Raw genomic sequence first — 20014 nt, forward strand, 5'->3', positions numbered from 1 at the left:
TTACCTAATTCCAACATGATTTACCTCACAGCTGCCACTTTGAAATGCTTTCCTCCTGTCACCCTTGTGTGCCCTTCACTATTTCTTAACCACTCTGTCACATGCCTTGCCTTGCATGACTTAATCGTTTGAGACTTTGGACTCGATTTACATATATAAACAAATAAAAAGATACACACCTGCAGTTGCTTTGGCCAGCTGGCAACTGCCTGAGCAGCAGCTGCATTCCTGGATCATGACGTTTAGCAGGGCAACAGATGTGACTTACACGAAGTGCTCCTCATTGATAGCCATTGGCAGCAACCAGTGCCTTTGCTCCCCTTGACCCTTCTCCCATGAAGATGAGGTACAGCAAGAGGCAGGCCCAGAGCACCAAATCCAGCCATCTCTGCTCCTTTTTGTGCAAGCACCTTGCATGTGCTCCAGCACACGGCCCAGGAAATTCAACCAGTACTGTGGGAGTGGTTGGGAGTCTCCATGCAGGAATTGAGATGCAGCTGTATCCCAGTCGTACGCACAGGTAGCAAAGACAGGGCATGTTCCTGAAACCTCACTGTCTCCATCCGATAGCTTGCAATGGGAAAGGAGAATGGGAAGGGTGGGATGAGAGGACAGACACATTGATATCAAACCCCGACTTCCTTTAAATAATTAGCAAACCTCCCTTTGCCTTCTGCGTATGGGCAAAACCTCAGCTATGTTGTCTTTATAATCTGAGGCAGGTGGCAGTCATGGCCCAGGGTACCCCCTTTGTCCCTACCACATAAGCTGTTTGAGGATTTCATCTCAGCTGTAAGCTCGACAAAAGCATGGTACCACCAAGGGCCAACCGTCAAAGCGTCCTGATATTTAAATTCGGTGTGCAAATGTCAGTGTGGCTCCTGTCTTGAAAATTTTGACAAAAATGGTTCCAGATATTACAGACCCCAACTGAATGTGGCTCAGAGGCAAACAAAAATCTATGGATAGCTATTGCACTGACAAAATCCAGACATTTCTTCCTGCAAGACTTAAGGAAAAGAAAGACGTAGTTAAAGCCCTGCTTAGTTTCAAGGGCACATTAAGTGCTCAGCACTTTCTGATGAGGGATTTTGAGTATGACATTTGAGGAACTGAGGTTAATAAATGATCAAACATGTTTTTAATAGTTAACATTGCTTGGCATTGCGTGAAAAGCATTGGTAGCTCCTGTGGCAGGAATGAGAGTGCCCACATGTTTTAAGTCAGGCATGTGTTTAAACACTTGAGTCAATTAAAACTCCAGGGCAGCGCAAGTTTCATTAATAATAATCCAGTGTTTCACCACAGGATACTCTAATTGTTCCTCATCAGGAAGATGTGATCCTAGGGACAGAAAGATTAAGCTTTTAAGAAGCGCAAATGATAACATTCAAAGCACTACCCTAAATGATAATGAATTGCCTGTTCATCTTGTAGACTTTGATGATAGCAACCAAAACACATGCATGTTGGGCAGCTGGTTTTGGGGACAGACTTCCCCTGGATTACAGCAAATCGCGGGATAGCAACCTATCACGGCTTAAGGAGTCCCGGTACGTCACGATACTTCACTCTTCCAGTTCAATTTTCATAAGACCCCTGGGAGCTTTGCAACCCAATAATTAAGCCTCTCTACTCTATTGAGAAATAAGCATGTAGGAGCAATACAGCATCTCAGCATAAGCAATGAGAAATCTAGATGATTGATGTGACTTCGGAAATCCTGTGCATAGATGTCATCGGTCCCTAGTCCCAGGTGGCAACTCTAAACTTTACCCAACGTGGTCATCCTTGCCACATGGTAACTGTGCAGAAGGCACTGGCTATGGAGATGCCTTTGGAATTAAAACAGCAAGTGAAAGCAACAGAGATCAAGGGAGATCAAGACTGTCTCAGGGACCTCTGGGGAACGCTTTCTAAGTCAGGATTCGTTCTCTCCACCTAACCCCTAGCCACCCTGGCCTTCTCTCCGCACTCTGCTGCTTGTGACTCAAACACCTGTAGCCAGGAACTGTGCAGGAAAGCTGTCTGGAGCCAGCGTGCAACCGCACGAGAGACCAGTGTGTGGAGTAACTTCTCTCTCTTTGTTTCTCACATTTAGAAAACCTCTCCCTGCCTCATTTCCCCTAACCTCTGTTGGAGAACCAACCAACATGCTGCAGCGTGAGGTGAGGCGGGTGAATATCCATGACACAAGCGGCAAAGCAAATCGAACCACTCATCATCACCATCCCTTCTCACCGTGGCCCTAGAAGGCATTTACTCCTGTTCCCAGCAGGGCAGCTCAGACAAGTGACATTTGGGTCCAAGCCCCTGGTGGTCAGCCTCTGAGGGGACACAGGCAAGACAGCTAAGGTTCTTGTTAGCAGTCTCAGCCAGCAAGTTACTCCTCTGGCAGGATTTTATTCTGTGTTGTGTTTTAAGCTAACACCAAGAATTCTCCTGCTCCTCATGTGCACAGCGTTGTAGGCAAAAGCCATGTTAGAAAGATGAAGAAGAAAAAAAAAAAAAAAGGTAGTATTTTATTGCAGTAGCGCAAATGAAAGGGAACTGAAAGCAAGGCTGTGAAATTGCTGGGAACTAGACTAACGAGCAGGAGAGTTGCAGTGCATTCAAGGGCTTGGAAAGATCTCCCCAGACGTGTGTGGTGCTGTCCAGAGTAGGTTGTGCAGAGAGGAGACATCCCAATGGAGCGCTTACAGATCGATGGCACAAAGAGAACACCTGGTGTGGGTAACGACTGGAGCTTAGCATCATGGGCAAAGTAATTAACTAATTAGAAAATACAGGATAAACACATGATAGAAGCTGATAGGAGAATACGTGACAGAAAGAAGATGAAACAGATTCAACCTAGATGAAGGGCGATCATGGGATATATTCAGAGGGCTGGGCAAATGGTACCCTCTCCACGTGCTGGTCAGCCACCGGCTGTCTCCTGTGTCACCCTCAATCAAGGGGCCTTTCTGTCAGATCCTCTTTGGAGTCTAGCCTTATGGCTGGGCAAGGCCAGGAGAAGTTGGGTCAGAAACCGTCTCTGGAGCACTTGGGCTATAGCCAGCGGAGGAGCAGCTGCCTGCTGGGGTGCTGACGATGGGAGGGGCAGACCCTGGAAGTAGCAACCACCAGCAGCACCTTGGCATGTCAGCACAAAGCACCCGGGCACCTGGCTCTGTTGACTCACTGTGACAGCAAACGTGCCGTTCTGCATTGAGAAAAACTCCAGGGATCAGGCCCGAAAGACAAGCAGCCGCTGTCCCCACGGCTGCTGTGCGAGCCAGCGGCAGCCATACTGTGCACGATGGAAGGAGGTGAGCGTAAAGTAGCCAGGCGGCTCTCGGGGGTCTGTCCAGACCAGAGCTGCAGCAGTGGAAGCTGAGATTTTCCCAGGGCAGGTTAAAGCCGGACAGAAGTCAGCATTAAAGACAGATCCAGAGATACAAAAGCTCAGATTTACATAGAATTACTTCACCACATCATTCACAAATGCTCTTTGATCTTGAGTCATCTGTTGCTATAATTACTGAAAGATGGTTGATGCAAACACACTTCCCACTGTGGCTGGGTCACTGCAGCGGGACTTGCTTGCTCTAGCACTGACCCAAGCCTGCGTTCCCATTCCTTTCTCTGTTCAAAGGACTTCACGCTGAGGGTTATCCGACAAGTAACTATTCTTTGGATATCAAACCTTCTTGACCGGCAGTCAGTTAGCCCTTTACCACGTGTATGAAGCAATCGCTGTGTAAAGAGACTCTAGTATAAGGGGGAGCTATAGAGAGAGCTCATCACGGGCAGATAAACTACTAAGCCGTGCCTGAGGGTAGCTCAGGATCAGACAGTTCGGGTGCTTATCTGCGGATGATCGCTGCACCTTTTGATGTTCCCCCGCTGCTGTTTGGACAAGCCCATTCAGGAGCTGTTCCAGAAAAGCCACTCCACTTTACGGTTTTAGCAGGGTAAGACAGGATCTGATCCTCGATGTAAACACGCCTTCAATAAAACAGGTGCATTTTATCTTCTGCAGCTCCCTACCTCGCAGCCTGCCTCCGCCAGCGAGGTCAGTCCTGCGTGCCTCCCGCTGCTCCCTCTGCCTGCGGATGGCATTCCTACGGGACAGGCCACAACTTGCCTTCGTTTTCTTTGATGCTGCCTGCAGGCTGCAGAGGATATGCCGATGCGGGGAAGAAATTGCTGCTTCATGAAAAAGGGAGAAGGGAAATCATTGGGAGTAAGGATGAAAACAGAAGGCGGCTCTAACCTCTTGGGGACAAGAGAGAAAGGAGGTACTTTAGAAATGCTGTCTCCCATGCAACCATTACTCCAGGGGCTGGAGTTTAGTCTTAATTAAAAACAGTTGCAGACTCCAAAGCATGTTCATAGAGGAGCCAGCACTGTCAGTTTTTGTCTTGAGATATGGCTGGTACAAAATGGGTACCGACACAGCCCTTGGAAACAGCCAGCATTAGGAGAAAGCATCTGCACAAGCACAGCGGCATGGACCGCTGAGGGGCAGGTTCGCATCTGTGGAGAGTCTACAGGGCTGGCGCTGAGACACAGGCCCATGTGTCCCTAAAGGCTGCCTGAAATAAAGATAGAGTTGCCCGTTCCAGAGACAGGACCAGAACGAGATGCAAACGTCTCCAGGTGCAGCAGGGAAGAGACAAAGGCCTGCAGACACACCACTCACACATAGGGCCTTCCTTTAGTAACCACTTGAATGTTAAAATACTTCCAGCAAAACATTCCTGTCCGTCTCAGGCTGGATACCTCCCCATCTCGGTGCAAAGGTCTTTTACCTGCTACTAAGCGTGATGAAGCTTCGCAGAGAGACTGTGCAGAGCATGGCAGCCGCTTGTACCCAGGGTGGAAGAGAGGATTTGGCCCCAGTTGTTTTCTGTGGGGTAGGAGGAGGAGTTTTAGTGAGGAGGTGGTCAGGGAGGCCGGACGCCGCTGCCTTCCTAGAGTTTGGTGTGCGACATCCCACCCATTTTAAGTTAGAAATTGCCTTGGTCCTATCTGAACTCACTGCTCTTTCTCTCTTTTCATGCCAACAGCAGGAATGACATCAGAGGCACTGAGTCATGAGCAGATGTGCCTTAGACTCTGCCACGTTAGCCCAAACACTGTGCCCTCTGGTCTTTTAAAAAAAAAACCTTCCTAAAGCAGGTCTCTGTCACCCATGTTAAAGGCCAGTTTACCAATGATGTAGTCCATTGCCAATCAGGAAAGGAGAGGGCTTTTTATTGGTTTTATCAGTTTGCACTTTGCCATATCAGTGGTTTCCGTTTCCACTTACTTGTCCTTCTCATCCATGCAGTTTCACTTGCTCCCAGGGCAGTTACAGTCAGATTATGTACGTTAGCAGTTGCCACATGGTGATTTGACTTAAACAAATAACGTAACAAATAGCACACAGGAAATGAGAGGAGAAAATATTTATGGGAAGTGTAATTTTGGAGAAACAGGCCACTTACTTAGTGAAGTTTGTTTCAGATGCTCTGTTTGGGGGCTCTTTTGCTTATATGTCACATAATTCCTTAGGCAGGAGAAGGGGGAATTCCCCTGTATATGTAACTGTAAGGTTTTTATAATAAAACTACAGAAGAGGCTCAAATGGGAATACAGACTTTGAAAAGCCAGGATTTCACAAGCAGAAGATCCATGCTGAAAGTTCCAGGTTAATCCTCACTGTTGCAGTGGCGATACAATCTCTAAGAAGAAGAGCCTTTTCTGGCTTTCTGTTGCCTTGGATCAAAATCTGACTAGCTCGTTGCAGTAAGTCACGGTCCAGAAAGCCTGCAGCTTGTCCCAGGCCTCGATACATCTTTGATATCCTCGAACCTGAGCAACGAAGCCTGGTGTATCTGTGATCTAGAGCCGGATGCGAGTTCCTCCCCTTCCACCCATGGCTTGAGGGTAGGGGCTCTCTAAATCGTTCTGGTGTTGCAGTCCATCCGCCCCAGTGAGGAGGCCAAGGGAACTAAGGGTAGTTGTCAGCAGTCATCACAGGCAAATCCACAGGGATCTCAGTTGAGCAACGCCATTCACTTCCAGCTGCTTGAAACCCGAGTCCCGCTTCGCTCCCACACCACCCAAGGCAGCTGCCCGCTAGAAATCAAAACTATTACTGTAGAAAATCTCAGGAGTGAGGTCCTGAGGGAAGGACTCGACATAGCCCTGGCCCTTCACTGCTTCCAGCTCCTCTCTCGCTTCCTTCTGTAGATCCTCAGCTTTCTTAGGACATCCTCAGTCCCCTTCTGCCTGTTATCCTGCTCCTGTTATAACAAGATAAGAGGGATCTCTTACAGGCCCTGCCTGCTCCCTCCTGAAACAGCCCTTCCAGCAGAGCAGTTCTCCAGTCCCACCGCTCTCTTGTCTCTCACCAGATCTGTTGCCACGCACAGGAGTCAAGCCCTTGCTCCCGGGAAGCCAGCTCTAGCTTGTCTTCTGGATAGAAAAGAAAAAAATTACATTTTCTGTTCCCTTGAGATGCACAAACACATCCTCAAGGCAAAATGTTTTCTTGGGGCAGAAAGTTGAGACATAGGCTGCAGTCTGGGATCGAGACTCAATACAGGAGCATGCTCATCTTTCACGTCATGGTGCACGTGTGCACCAGTGGTGATCAGGACGGGTGCATTTGCTCATCAGCCAGCCTCTTGGCTTCCCAACCACTTTCTTGTGTGGGGTATTCTTCCTCTTTCTTCTCTTCAGGTTCCCTTTTCATAGGGACTGCTCCCCTTCCCTCATTCTACCTCCAAAGACTGTAATTTTCATTAATTTCTTTGTGTTATAATTTGCTTTTCACAGTTACGTTTAATACTGTCTCAGATCTTAAATGCAATATATCATTACTACCTTTTGACAGACAAATATTTTCACCATTGTCAAAATGAAACACACTAATGATGTTATGGCAACAAAGCAATTGCATTGTCAAAACAGAAAATTCACGTTCTTTAGGATTCCCGTTCTGTGGGAAATTGCCAGCTCTGGAGTTTTGCTCCTGTCTGACCATGGGAAATGCTAGAAAGTCACTTCCGAATGAAAAGACGCTCCACAGACTTTAACCCTCATGTTTTTCAGACATCTCCAGTGACTATTAACACAAATCATTGAATATGTATTATCTAGGTCCATTCCAGTTCAACTGCAGGTGCTTTCTGGAAGGAAGGAACATCTGACCTCTCTCATACCTGAAAATAACTCACTTTGCATTAGCATCACCAAACCACTGAGGTATTCCAAGCCAAATCTGACCTCTGGCTCTGCAAGGATCGGCCTCACTAAAGCTCATACATGTCGTAACAGCCCGGTTACCAGCTCCCTGATAGGAAAGCAAGTGGAAAAGTACTGCCAAGACGGACTTCCCTCACCCCCTCATCAAGGGCCGATGACACAACATAGCATGCCTGGTATCCTCTATTTCTCAAGCATCCTCTGTGCTAGGGAGGGACCTCTTCGAAGTCTGCAATAGATGGAGCTGATAAAGTGCAGCTACGAAGAGTTGGTAGGTCACATGAGGCATAGCTCAAGATGGCAGCATCAAGAATTATGTCGCATTTGGTTGATCCATGTATCACCACCTCGATTGCAGAAAGGATCAAAGCATCTATAAATAGTTTAAGTAACCTGTACCCTTGAGAAGGACTGTAGGGAATACTGGTTTTTAGGTCACAAAACAAGCAATTATGTGCCAAGAGGAAATTGCCCAAATATTTGCAATGCATTGTTGCTTTTCTTAATTTCACCTTCATGGTGTGGCAGTTCCAAAGGGTCAATTATGTTTCCAAAAGATACATGTTTCTGTAATTATACTGGGTCTACAGTTAAAGTAAGATGTGCCCTGCAATCTGACACTTGACTATGGGAAATACTGTGGGTATGGGTAAGGCAGGTCAGGTAACCCATGAGCATCCTCATGTAATGACTGCCTTTCATTTCATCTAATTGCTGGTCTGCCTTGAGAAGCACCACAGCTTTCTCAGGCTGCCAAAGAGCCAAGCTTTCTGCCTCTGCTCCATGCCTTGATCATTTCCCAAAGCCCATCAGGGACCTGAGTTTCTGGGTGTGGTGACAGGAGGCAGCAGAGAAACACGGTGGTGTCCTGAGCCAGGAGTGAATTTCACTAGGAGAAGAAGGGAGCATTTTAAATATCCATAGTCCCAGAAAGAAGGCAAATCAGATCTTATAATTGACACAAGGCATCTCACCTAAAGAGGTGCAATTCCTCTACGTTTGATTCTCAATTTTTAATTCACTGGATCTGAAATAGTTTGAGAAAATAAAGGCATGTGATGCAAAAGAAAGCTTGGCCCAAGATTCACACCAAAGGTTTTCCGGGTTCACCCTGCCAGCGTTCACAGAAAACAGCTGTCACATAGGAAGCCGCAGGTCACATTTTCCATCCTGTATGTGGAAAGGGATGCGTGAAGTGTGGCATCTCCCTCCAGTGTCAGCATCTGAGCAGCGAGGAGGTACTGAGCCACTGAGCTAGTGTCCAGGCAGCGGTGGGGGGCTGGCAGTACACTCCTCTCCTGGGGGCAGAAAGCCGGTGGGGTAGCAGAGCAAGAGTCCTTTCCGGCTTGTTTCTGCTCTGCCTATTTAGCCTACATCTGGCCAGACGTGCAGCTGACGCACTGGCCTCATCGGACGTGAGTAGTCCTGCTTCTGAAACGAGTAATGCTGAGTGGGAGAGAGGTGATAAACAGCAGCCCACTCCGTGAAACTGTGTTTACTCATGGCACCGCTCTTGGGAGCTGTGTAACTCTTCCAGCCTCTGCTTTGAGGCCTGCTGCTCCAGCCTCTTTTTCCAATATTTGGGTTTTTTTCTAGAGCTTTCTCGTGAATCATGAGGCTATTCTGCTAGGAAACAAAGGCAGGAGAAGCCCACCCGTGGGGAGAGCCCTGACAGCAGGAAGGAAGTGATTAGCAGGTGGCATTCAGAGCTCCCACTCGTAGCCAGCCCTTCCCTACCAACAGAAAATGCTCCTGCTTTGAAGTTTATTTGGAAAGCTTTAAAAATACTTACTAATTGCCTTGCATAGACCCACTGATATACGAGGAACACTTTGCAATGTAAATGTGCTCTCTTGGTACACTGAGAATTAGGTAACAGGGCCAAGCTCATACTTCTTGTAGGAACATAGCTCATCACCACTGCAGCTTGTCTCCAGAGGCCTTAAGTTATTCTTTTCCCTTTATTCATAGTGAGTGGTTTCTGCGCTGAAAAAATAACGTGAAAATGTGTACACTTGGTGTCTCTCTGATCAGTTTTATGTCCCATCTGTAGCACTAGCCAGAGAACTCTGAAATTCACCCAGCCCAGTCCATCTTTGTCAGCAGACAGTTAAAATGAGTTCCCATTTCCCAACAAAAGCATACCTGGAAAGCAAAAAGATTAACTGGCCATTGTAGAGACACAGTCCTTCCCCGTTCTGTTGCAGGGCCTAACCCGTGGCTGTTGGTGCTGATGCACAGAGCTGGGAGCTATAGCAGAGTCTCCAGGAGGACAGGGAGGTCACGTAATGCAACAAACTGTAATGGAGCCAGCTGCTAGATGGGAGAACGTCCATAAACCAGAAAACGTAAGTGAGTGAGTGTTTCTGCAAGATAAATACACATAGAGTTAGCTGGAGCCAGTCTGAACTGACAGGGGCATGCTGGGGCAGGGGAGGTGTGTGAATAGGGAAATGAAAAATTGACTACTACTAAGAGTGGGTGGATTTCAGAAAAGATGTGTTACTCTAGCGAAGATTCAGGCCAGGTGAAATGGGATGCCAGAGAGAAAAGTACGGGACTGTTGTCCCAGCCAGCTTCCTCCTTCTGAGTATTGGCCATGTTTACGACCGTTTTGCCTTATCCCATAAAATAAGCACCTCCATCTGTTGCCCTGTAATCTTTGTCAGCTTTTGGATCTCTGTGAAGGAATAGTAAAGATGGGAGCAAAGACATTTTATGTAAGCAGCAATCCTTGAAACATTGCAGCCTGGTTCTACCAAGACATTTAGCCTTCCTTGCAGCTCATGGACATAATTCCCTTTCCTCATCCCTCAGCCAGCCCTGATTGCCCTGAGACTGTGACCCAGCTGTATAGAGAGATACTGGCTGGCAGAAGTGCTCCTTTGACACCTGCATCGTGATGAAGTGCCATTGACTCAAGGAGATCTGGATCAGGTCTTCAGAGAGGAGAGAACCTACTAGTTAGAGGAAACTGGTCAAGGGAGATAGCAAGGGCTGATTTTTCACTCATTTGATAACGTTATTGTAGAACTAAGGGAACAAACGTCACTCACGTTCAGTCATTTGCAAATAATCAACCTAAAGTAAACCATCCCCAGTTATTTCTCCTTCGGGTGTAGGCAACTTCCAGGTCCTGGCTGGGTGGGGGATTTCCTGTCTGCGTTTAGTTTGTACCTCTTCCAAGGCTTGCGGTTTGCCAGGTGGTTTGTGCATTCCATTAACACCTGCTGGATGTTTAACTCATTTTTAATGTTACAACTTGGGGAGTGAGTCCTGACTTCTGCAACTGGCAGAATTCATCCTGGCAGATGAGTCTGTGCCTTCTTCTGTCTGCTGTGAGCCAGAGGGTTTGCTCAGCTTTGTTTCGCCGAAAATTACCTTGATAGTATAGAAACGGAAACCAAATAGCTAGAAAGAAGGGGAGCAACGCAGGAGCATAGCTTCCAAGTTGTCTTTGTTCATTTGCCAACGGGCTATACAAAGCCTTGCATTTTTTCTGCGGACTCTAAAAAGCACCCTCCACCCTCCCAAAGAGAAAGTAAAACTCATGAAATCTTCCCAGTCTACACATGAAGCTGCCTCAAATGAGGCTGGATCAGCAGCGCACTGGGAAAGCTTCTCCTGAGCACGATGAAGGAAACAAAATCTTCCATTTTCCTAAACACCAGTGAGCTACCAGTATTTCTGAGTACACGTAGTTAGTGTGTATTCTGAATTAATAGGGAGCCAGCTTAACCTTATTTTTACCCAACTCCAAATCATACAAGTTCAACAAGATCAGCTACAGCAGCCTCCTCTTCGGAGCAAGCACACCACAGAAACTCACTGACTTTCAGATGCGACTGTCTGCTTCACTGAGCAGAACAGGCGCTTTGTCTCGGTCCACTTTTGGTCAAGCAGCATTTGCACCTTGTAGTTTGGTGGAGCTGCATCAACTTGGAAGTGCTGCTTTTATTTTTCAGTTTCTGCTTCACAACCTTACAGGCTGTGAATAGATATATTTAAAATATATCTGCTGTGAGTAGATATGTTTAAAAAGCTAGGTTGAGAGGGGCATTTTTGTTAAGGAGGAACCAAAAAAAAAAAATCAAAGAAAATACTGCCTTTTGCATCGACCTGAAAGCATGTTTTCAACAGAGTGAAAGGAGGACTCATAAAAACTTTGTTTGGTGTTGACTAAAACATTTCCTTTTTTCAGCATCTAATCCTAGCTATTTTCACCACGAACATATTTATAAAGGAAAAAATCCAAAGAGGTTTCCTTAAATAGAAAGGAAATGATATGAAAACAAAATGAAACGAAAATGAAAAATGTCATCCCCTCCTAGTCCTTGACTCAGCCAAATGTATTTACCAAATCCAAGCTATAATCCTTGTTTCCTGAAAGTGTATTTCTTTGAGTGTATAAACAATCCACCAGATGATTAAAATAATATTAATGCATCCAGTGGTAGTATTTAAATATATTCTTGCCATAGTTTCTTTTCAAGTTTCACGCCACAGTAAAGATCTTTACGGTTTTGACAAATGTTAACCCACAGGCTTCTTGGGTGAATAGGAACTTTTCATCAGAAGCTGTGGGTTTTGCTGTGGCCTGGACGTACTGGTCCCCTGGGGTGTTAACCCCAGCAGCGCAGCATCTCTTTTTCCAGATAGATACTGAAGAGCAGCCCCCCATCAGTACAGAGTTTCTGAAATAAGAGGGAGGTGCCCCCCACCCCACTGATACTAGCTAAGATCTTAGCATGGAAGGATCTTTGAGGCACTTGGAGGTATTTCATTTGACCTGCAGCCATGACAATAAATTTTAATTAGAGTCCTAGGCAGTTTAAAGGTACAGTCATGGATGTGCGTATCCATACTCATGTAAAATCCATCTCTGAGGTGCAGTGTTTCCATCACATGCCATAAATCCATCTCCAGGACACATTTCAGTCCTGTATCATAAATACGCAGGTGGCATGAATTCAAACGAGGTGTTCTTTAGGCACCACCTTTTCTTGAGCCCCGTTCAAAACTTCATGTGATTATAATGATAACAAAATGCTTCTACAAGGCTCCTCTTGTAATGAATTTTCTAATAGCACAGAGAGGAACTGGAAAGCATTAGCTGACAGCGTCATAGATATGTAAGTCAAAGCTGCCACGTCTCACTTGCTTTTGCTAAATCCAGAGCAGGCTCGCTTTGGCTAACGTGCAGCTTTTCAGCAGGATAAGCAAGTGTGTGTATGTATATACACACATACATATATATATAATATAATATAATATAATATAATATAATATAATATATATGTAATTGCTTTTGTTGGTTTTTGGAGAACTGTGAAGTCAGGTTTGGGAAAATATATGCTCATTCGAGTTTGTTCACTGATACCAGGTATGACTCTAAAGTTCTGGCATTTCGGTGTTAACAGCCCTCCCCACAGCAGAGCACAGCCCAGATACAACAAAACTACTTAGCATGAAGCCAGAAATCCCCATAGACCAGAAGCACACCAGAGCTGCAGTTGCCCTGTATGCCATCATGGTCTTTAGAGCTGTCAGGTCTGCAGCTCCCAGGAGCCTTAGTGCTTTGAGGAAAACAAAAGCCATGATATAGGAAGGCAAAACTGCTTCTTCTACTCTTGCTCTATACTCTTCTGTCAGCACAGGGCACGCAGGATGTTAGTATGAAGCCATATTACCTCTAAGTCTTTATTCTGCAGTGGCTGGAAGTTTCTAAAGAAATCCTCCACCCTTTAGGGCTGGGGCAGCGGGAGCACAGTTGAGTCTAAGACGAGCTCTCGGTGCTGAGGTCTGCGTGGCGTGTGAAGGATGTCTGGGTGGCTGTACATGCTTGGCTCATGAAAAGGCGGCGGGAGGGCTGGGATCTGTCCGAGCAGCCCAGGGTTCCCGAGTGCCTTTGTTCACACAAACCGAGCAGCTCCCCCCTGCCGATGGCAATGGGACAAAACCCAGCTCCACACAAAACAAACACCACAGCAGAAGCTGTGATTTTACAGAATACCTCCCGCTGCCGAAATTGCTCACCGTTTACTCGGTAGACAGAGCTTGTCTTTGCCTGCTTGGTCTTCTGCCAAGCACGCTCAGGCACTGGCTGCTGCCCGTTGCTCCGACATGCTGACTGTCTTTCGAAGTGTTACAAGAACCCAGCTTGCGTGGGGCCAGCTCATTCCTCCCTAATTTGCCTTCTGCTTCGATCCAGAAAACACTGAGCAGGCAGGACGTCTCCTGTTCTCCTCTTGTCCGGCTGAGGTATTGGAGGGGCTGGGCAGCAAGGGGCCACGCACAGGCCACGTGAATGACATCATTGTCTTTAGGCCACAACTGCAAGGTGGTCCCCATTTCTCTCCCCATTAGGGTGGCTTTCCCATCACACCAGCAACCCTTGCTCTCTTGCTCTCTCTTGTTCTTTGGACAAAGAACGGAGAGATGAAGGGTTGAAACTGTTTTGCTCTGCGCTCAGCTGTGTCCGAGGGAACTGGACATAAGGGGCTGCTGTGGAAAGCATACGTGTGGCACATGCATGGTTTGAGACCTTTTAAGAGAGAGGCCATTTGAAATGGGGATTTCCATTCCTCTGTTTCTTTCCTGAGGAGTCTAGGACTCGGGTGTTTCTTTGGGGCCCAGACGAATGCAAGACATACATACACACACGCCTGGAAATCTGCCTGGAAAACCACAGACAGAGATGCAGGGAGAAACTGAGCGTGGGCTTCATGCTGCAAGAGCGCTCTTCCCTCTGAGCTTGCTCCTTCCTTCCAGGCAGCACCACGGCCTCTGGCAGGTATGGGTCACGGGCACCATATGCGAGCAGGCAGTTGAGGCAGGCCCCCAGAGCTTCAGTCAGCTCACGCGCGTTGCTGAATGCCGGGCGCAACAGGCACTTAGAAGCACATCTTTGCCAGCATCCTCCAAGGAAACGGGTACTGCTTTCCCCTGCTGGCAGAGAGGACTGGATGTAAGGAGTGGCTTTGGCAGAAAGCAGGGATCCTCTGTGCAGTTCTTGGTCTCACGTTGACTTATAGCTGCTGTCAGTCCTGTCATCTTCTCAGACATGGAAAGATGTGCTACATCATCAATCCTGTCGCCCTGACACTTCATTTGGGAGATTCTTCAGGGAAATATAGCAGTAAATCTGCAAGCAATAGATATTTGTAGATAGGTCATTCCTGAAACAGCAGGTACCTGAAAGCAACTGTTTTGACTAATGTCTTGTTGCATACCATGAAGCGACAGGGAAGAAAGAATAACAGTCACGTTATCTGCTCAATCAGAAGTCGGCACAAACCTCTGATGAGGAGCTGGGAGCGTCACCAGGAACATTCAAACAGGAGTTGAAGGCTGAAGAAAAATACTGTATAGCCAGCCCCATTGTAAAAGCTACATTTCAAGGGTGAAAGCAGAAATGGGGGGGAATTTTCTGCTGTCTGCTGAGGTCGAAGCAGGAGGTTTCCAGAGCAAAGGGCAGACGTGACTCAAGCGTATATGAAACTTCACCAGGAAATTGTCTCAAGTCCCACAATAATCACATCAGAGCACTTCACCCACAGGACTGGGCCCAGCTCACTCACATGCTGTCTGTGTGTATAGGAGGACCACTCGTCTTTAGATGGCCTAGTCAGTGATTTGTATGGATGATGCAACCAGCCTAAGAGTGCACATCTAGAGCATAGCTTTGGATAAAGGGCATCTTTTCAAAGTTGTCAGGTGTCTGACATAGCTGCCGTAAGTCCAGCCACTTCTGTGGACTTGCAAAACACACAATAAACAAGTGCAAGTTGTGACACTTCTTGTCATTGGGATAGCCCTTCAAAGCCACCGACTCAGCGATAGCCAGAAAAACGTAGCACTGCTGGCAGGACTCCTCGGTAGCATCCATCATTCGGGGAAGAGTAACGCAGAGTCCTCAAGGCTGCACAGAGACATGAAGCAAGGCCACATGTGCAGTGACACAGCCGCATCTTTGAGTCCACTCGGTTGGCTGGCGCGGGCAGGAAAACCTGCAGAAATGGGACCTCACCGCCACAACAGTGCAGCGGCGGCACGTGGCCGTAGCTGGCATACACTGGCTTCAGCAGCACACAGCACAGGAGGGTCAGGCTGAGGGTTGGCACGTGATAGCATCAGTGATATGTCACTCATCAGCATCCTGGCTTTATTTTAAAAGCGAGCCAAACAGATGTCTGTACTGTATCCAGCTACAGCGGTTGTGGTGGAAATGCCACCAGCACAACACACAGGTGACCAGGGCAAAGCATGATATGCCAAAAGCTGGGAACGACAGTCCTGAGGGGCCTCATTTACCCCATTCCCCTTTGGACATGCACTCACGTGTGTGGGAAATAGGCAGCCACATGGGCTGGATATCCCAGAGAAAAGATGCCTCTAGGTCTGGTCTTGCATTAAGAATAATGTGTTGAAAATATCATTGGGAATGAAGGTATAATCTCCCTGCTGAAAGCTTCTAGCCTCTAGATGAAAGGTACTTGCTATCCTCGTACAACAGAGCAGAAAATGGGGGACAGAAGCAGCCGTTGCTCTCGGTCCGTAGTGGTTGCAGGAGGAAGGCAGACCTGCTCGGGCAGCCCAGAAGGTGGCAAAACTCCCAGCAGTTCAAGCCCCTCAGACCCCAGCCCAAGCCCCATTAGTTCTGGCACGGCAGCCGGTCCTGCAGCCTGCAGCTACACGTGTGTTTAGAAATACTTTGAAAAGCAGGTAGACTGGGCCCTGCCAGGAAAAGGAGTGAGTAATTAGCTACCTGCAGCTGAGGTTGCTCAGAGTGGATTGTATCAATTGCCCAACCATCACCCCCTTCCTTCCCATTGAAGTGCATAGCGTGCAAGATAAAATCAGCTCCAGACAGCTTATGACAAAAAGTTGAGTGTAGGTGTCTGAGAGATTTAAAAAAAATAATAGAGAAAGTTTGTTCTTATCCAAGCGGATTTCCTGGAGCGATGAGTGAGCCTGGCATGTTTCTACTCTACCTTTGGCATGTGCCTGTACATCTGGGCAGGCTGACACAACCTCGTCCATTTCTACTGAGAAAGGAGCAGTTACCCTTACAAGTACTCTGTTAGAGCCTGCTCTGTCCTCGCCTCTGCTGCACCAGCCATAGCACCAGCCCTTGTGCACGTTCACTGTGCGCCCTCTGGGGCAGCGACACTGGAGGGAGCAGGGGAGAACTAACCTGCATGGAGAGCGTCTTGCTGCTGTTGCCTTGGGGTGCCATACCTACTGTCTCTGCTTGCTGCTCTGGGCCAAAACCGACTGCCTCCTACCACAAGCAGCTCCAGTAAATGAGACCCTTGGCAGCCTCCCATATTCCTGTACTCACTCGTGGCTATGACAGGCCAGAGAAGCTCTTTGCTCATTCACCAGGCATCCTAACAGATGCTCTCTTCTCTAGCCACCTGGGAAAATGTTTTTCCCGCCAACAGATGTTTGGGAAAACAGCTCCCCCGAAAAGAAACCAAAAAACAACCCTCCCAACAAATAAACGACTTTCTGCATTTAAACCTTTCAGGCAGTCCATTCCGGTTCCTGGTGTTTGTGTGAGCGGAGAGAGACACTGACACATTTTGTGCTGAAAAATGTGGAAGAGTTAGGATTGGGTTTATTTCCAGATTTTCTTTTCCCATTTTGTGCTTTAAAACAGCTTAGAAACCTTTGACAAGATGTCTCAAACACTTTCGCCTGCTACTCACACCCTGGTGATCTCAAGCATGCCGATATTTCCGGTCAGATAAAGCTTTTCATTCAACCTGGGTGATTTTTTCCTAACAACTCCTTGATTTACTGAGACATAAGTAAACAAGCAGCCCTCCAGTCACCTTGCAGTGAACTCAGGAGCAGCCGTTTAACAAAAAGGAGCCAGTGAGAGGGGAGGGGAGAGGATGGGAGGGCAGCACAACGCCCGAGCTTGTCCTCAGACTGGGAGCTAGCTGCGCCTGCCTTCTCACCTGCATTTCCCAGGAGCCCCACGGCCAGAGATGTCGGCTCCATATCCACATATAGCACAACATACATCACTGAAGTCTGCAAAAGCCCAGGAGAGAAGGTGGTGTGGAGGTTGAAGCAAATCAAGCCACCCATCTGCTGAGGTCGCCCAGGGGATCATTGGCAAAACAGGTCTTTTAACTTGGTCCAGCACTCTCCATCTTAGACTCTGTTGCTTCTCCATCGAAGAGTGGAAAGGTGGGCTTTCAGGTTTCCACGTGTATCACCACAATGCTGAATGGGAGTTTGGAAGGTTTGAACCCAACTCAATACAGCGCTGGCTTCAGCCTGACACCTGGAGCATAAACAGGTTTTCTTTCTGTTCCACCTAAGGAGTAGGGACCAGGGGACCGACCACCGTGCAACTGCCAGGCACGTCCATCTTTACTGGGGAATTCAGCAGAGGAGCCTTGTTTGCTGCTTAACAAGTACACAGCAGAAACCCCGGGATTTCAGAGGCTACCGGCAGGAGCACACTAACAGGGAACCACTGTGGGCATGCAAAGAGGATGCACTGGAGCACGGAGCCCACACTGGCCGTGCCCTCCTGCGGATGCAGGTTCACCGTGTGCATCCCTGGAGCTGGCACAGCTCTTCCCGCAGAGCCCAGCCGTGGCTGCGGGAAGCCCAGCCTGCGCCGCTGCGCGTGCGGCACAGGACGGTCCCACTGGCTGCTCTGCCTCAGGAGGGCAACACACTCTCTGCAGCTCAAGTCCAAACCCAAGTTCTGCTATGAGCTCTTGTTTCAGATAAACTTATATCCTCAAACTGTGCCAGCTGCTAAAACTATTTTGGGTTGAGAATTACTAGACTTAGGTAGCAGGAGAGTAAGATATATTATAGCTATTTGCCCTACAGCTCTGTTTAAAACCAAAAGCAAGCGTCTAGTTAGCTTGGCAACCCTTCCATTCGTGTGACCTGGTAGCTGCAACGCTTGGCTTTCCAGCCTGTAGCTCAGGGCTGCTCTGGCTGGGTTTCCGTGCCGTGCGTGTGAACACCGTGACCTCTGGTGGCCACACTGGAGCTCGGCGAGCGTCAGGACATCTGGTAGCAAAGCGTTCCCCAGGATCACTGTGGTAGGCCCAGATGGCTGCAGAGAGATGCCTAAGGATAAACAAGGTCTAACTAATTACCTTGGAAGCTTTCTCCCTCCCAGACGCACGCACACCCTCCCGAGCCACCGGGAGAAGAATGCAGCCTGCAGCAAACCCACTGTCCCTTGCATCATCATTTTGGGGGCTGAAAGCATGCAGATGAGAATCTGGGGTCCCCTGGGAGGGCAGGTGGAGACACAGCTTGCGACTTTGTGTTGCCATTACCCGACTTGCTTGTGTCGGCGGAGATGACGTGAAGACAACATTTGGCTGTACTTTGGTCTCAGTTTAGACCGAATCTCATTGTGAGTGTTCAGCAGTGAGGATCTGTCACCAAATGAGGTGCAGGAAGGCTTGTACCGATAGCTTAAACCAGTACATGTCTCAGGAATCCCCTAATTAGTGGGGAAGCCCCATTTCTCCTTTGCCTTTGGAACATATGTGTATCCGGGAGCTAAGCTCTTTACCCAGTGAAATGTCCAAATCCGTGATGGATTTACTGGTGTAAGTACACACCACAGAGGGCGCCTGTAGAGTTAGAGACGTGAGCGTGCAGCAACCAACTCGGCCCTTCCTCCACGGAGGCGGCAGAGATCCTACCATTTTGCACCTATTTTGTGTGTGAAGCTGCAAGTAGCACCTATGCAGACCCTTTGTTCCTCTGCACTTTGTTCTGAAAGAGGAGGTATGAATAGACGGGACAGGCTAAAACTTGGGGTAAGTCAGATACAGCATGAATAAGAAAGGTCTTTCAGGTAACATCCCTGGAAATATGTTAAGATACAGGCAACAAATCTGTCTGCAGGGGAGGAGCCGGTGGTTGGGAGTTCAAGAAGCAAATTTAGAGTCATGGAAGTGCCAGCACACTTCTCCTTAGACTTGTGCGCTTCTGAAAGTTGGCTCCTGCTCTGTTGGAAATCTGGGGCCAGCACGATTGAGAAGCGCCTAGGCACCAGCTCTGTCTTGGGCCCCAACGTGGCCCAAACGGAGAGCCAAGAAGGCAAAGAGCAAGCTGGTTTCCTATTGTGGATACAGAACTTGCCTTCCTCCGGGTCACCACGTGGCTCCTTGGTGTAAGACAGGGTGTTTAGAAATCCCTGCCCTGCCAACTGGCTGCACCAGACAACTCAGCAGCCATCAGGGAAGCTCTGGGAACCCCTCATTGGTGGTGAAACTTAGATGAGAGGCTTCTCGTTCTCTGGCTGTTGGGCGTAGTCCTCCCGTGCTGACTGTCCTAGATGAGGGAAGAGGCTGCAGAGCCAGGCACATCTCCCTACTGCCCACCGATGTTCTTGGTGACGCTTCCAGGCACAGCCAGGGACTTGCAGAGAAGTCAGACCGTTCTTCCCTTGCCTAGATGGAGACACAGCAACAGAAGAGTCAGAAATGGTTCATTCCTGTAGCATGGGCCTGATTTTGCGACCTGTGTGCTCGGTGTCAGCCCTGTGAGCTGGGGAGCACCTCTCTCACCCAGTCTGTCACGTAGCCTCAACACCCCGGGTCAGTAAGGAGATACTGATCTGGCTGCAATGGCTGCGTCTGCTGACATGGCTGGGGGTAGTCTTAGCTGTCTTGCGCCTCAGGTCTCACCAATGATCGGGTATAATTCATTTTTCTTGGTGCTGAGCTCGTCTGTCACTTGCTCTCACGGGGGTCGGTCTCAGGCCCCTCTGTAA

The sequence above is a fragment of the Aptenodytes patagonicus genome, chromosome 4, assembly GCF_965638725.1.
Source record: "Aptenodytes patagonicus chromosome 4, bAptPat1.pri.cur, whole genome shotgun sequence".
In the NCBI taxonomy this organism is placed as follows: Eukaryota; Metazoa; Chordata; class Aves; order Sphenisciformes; family Spheniscidae; genus Aptenodytes; species Aptenodytes patagonicus.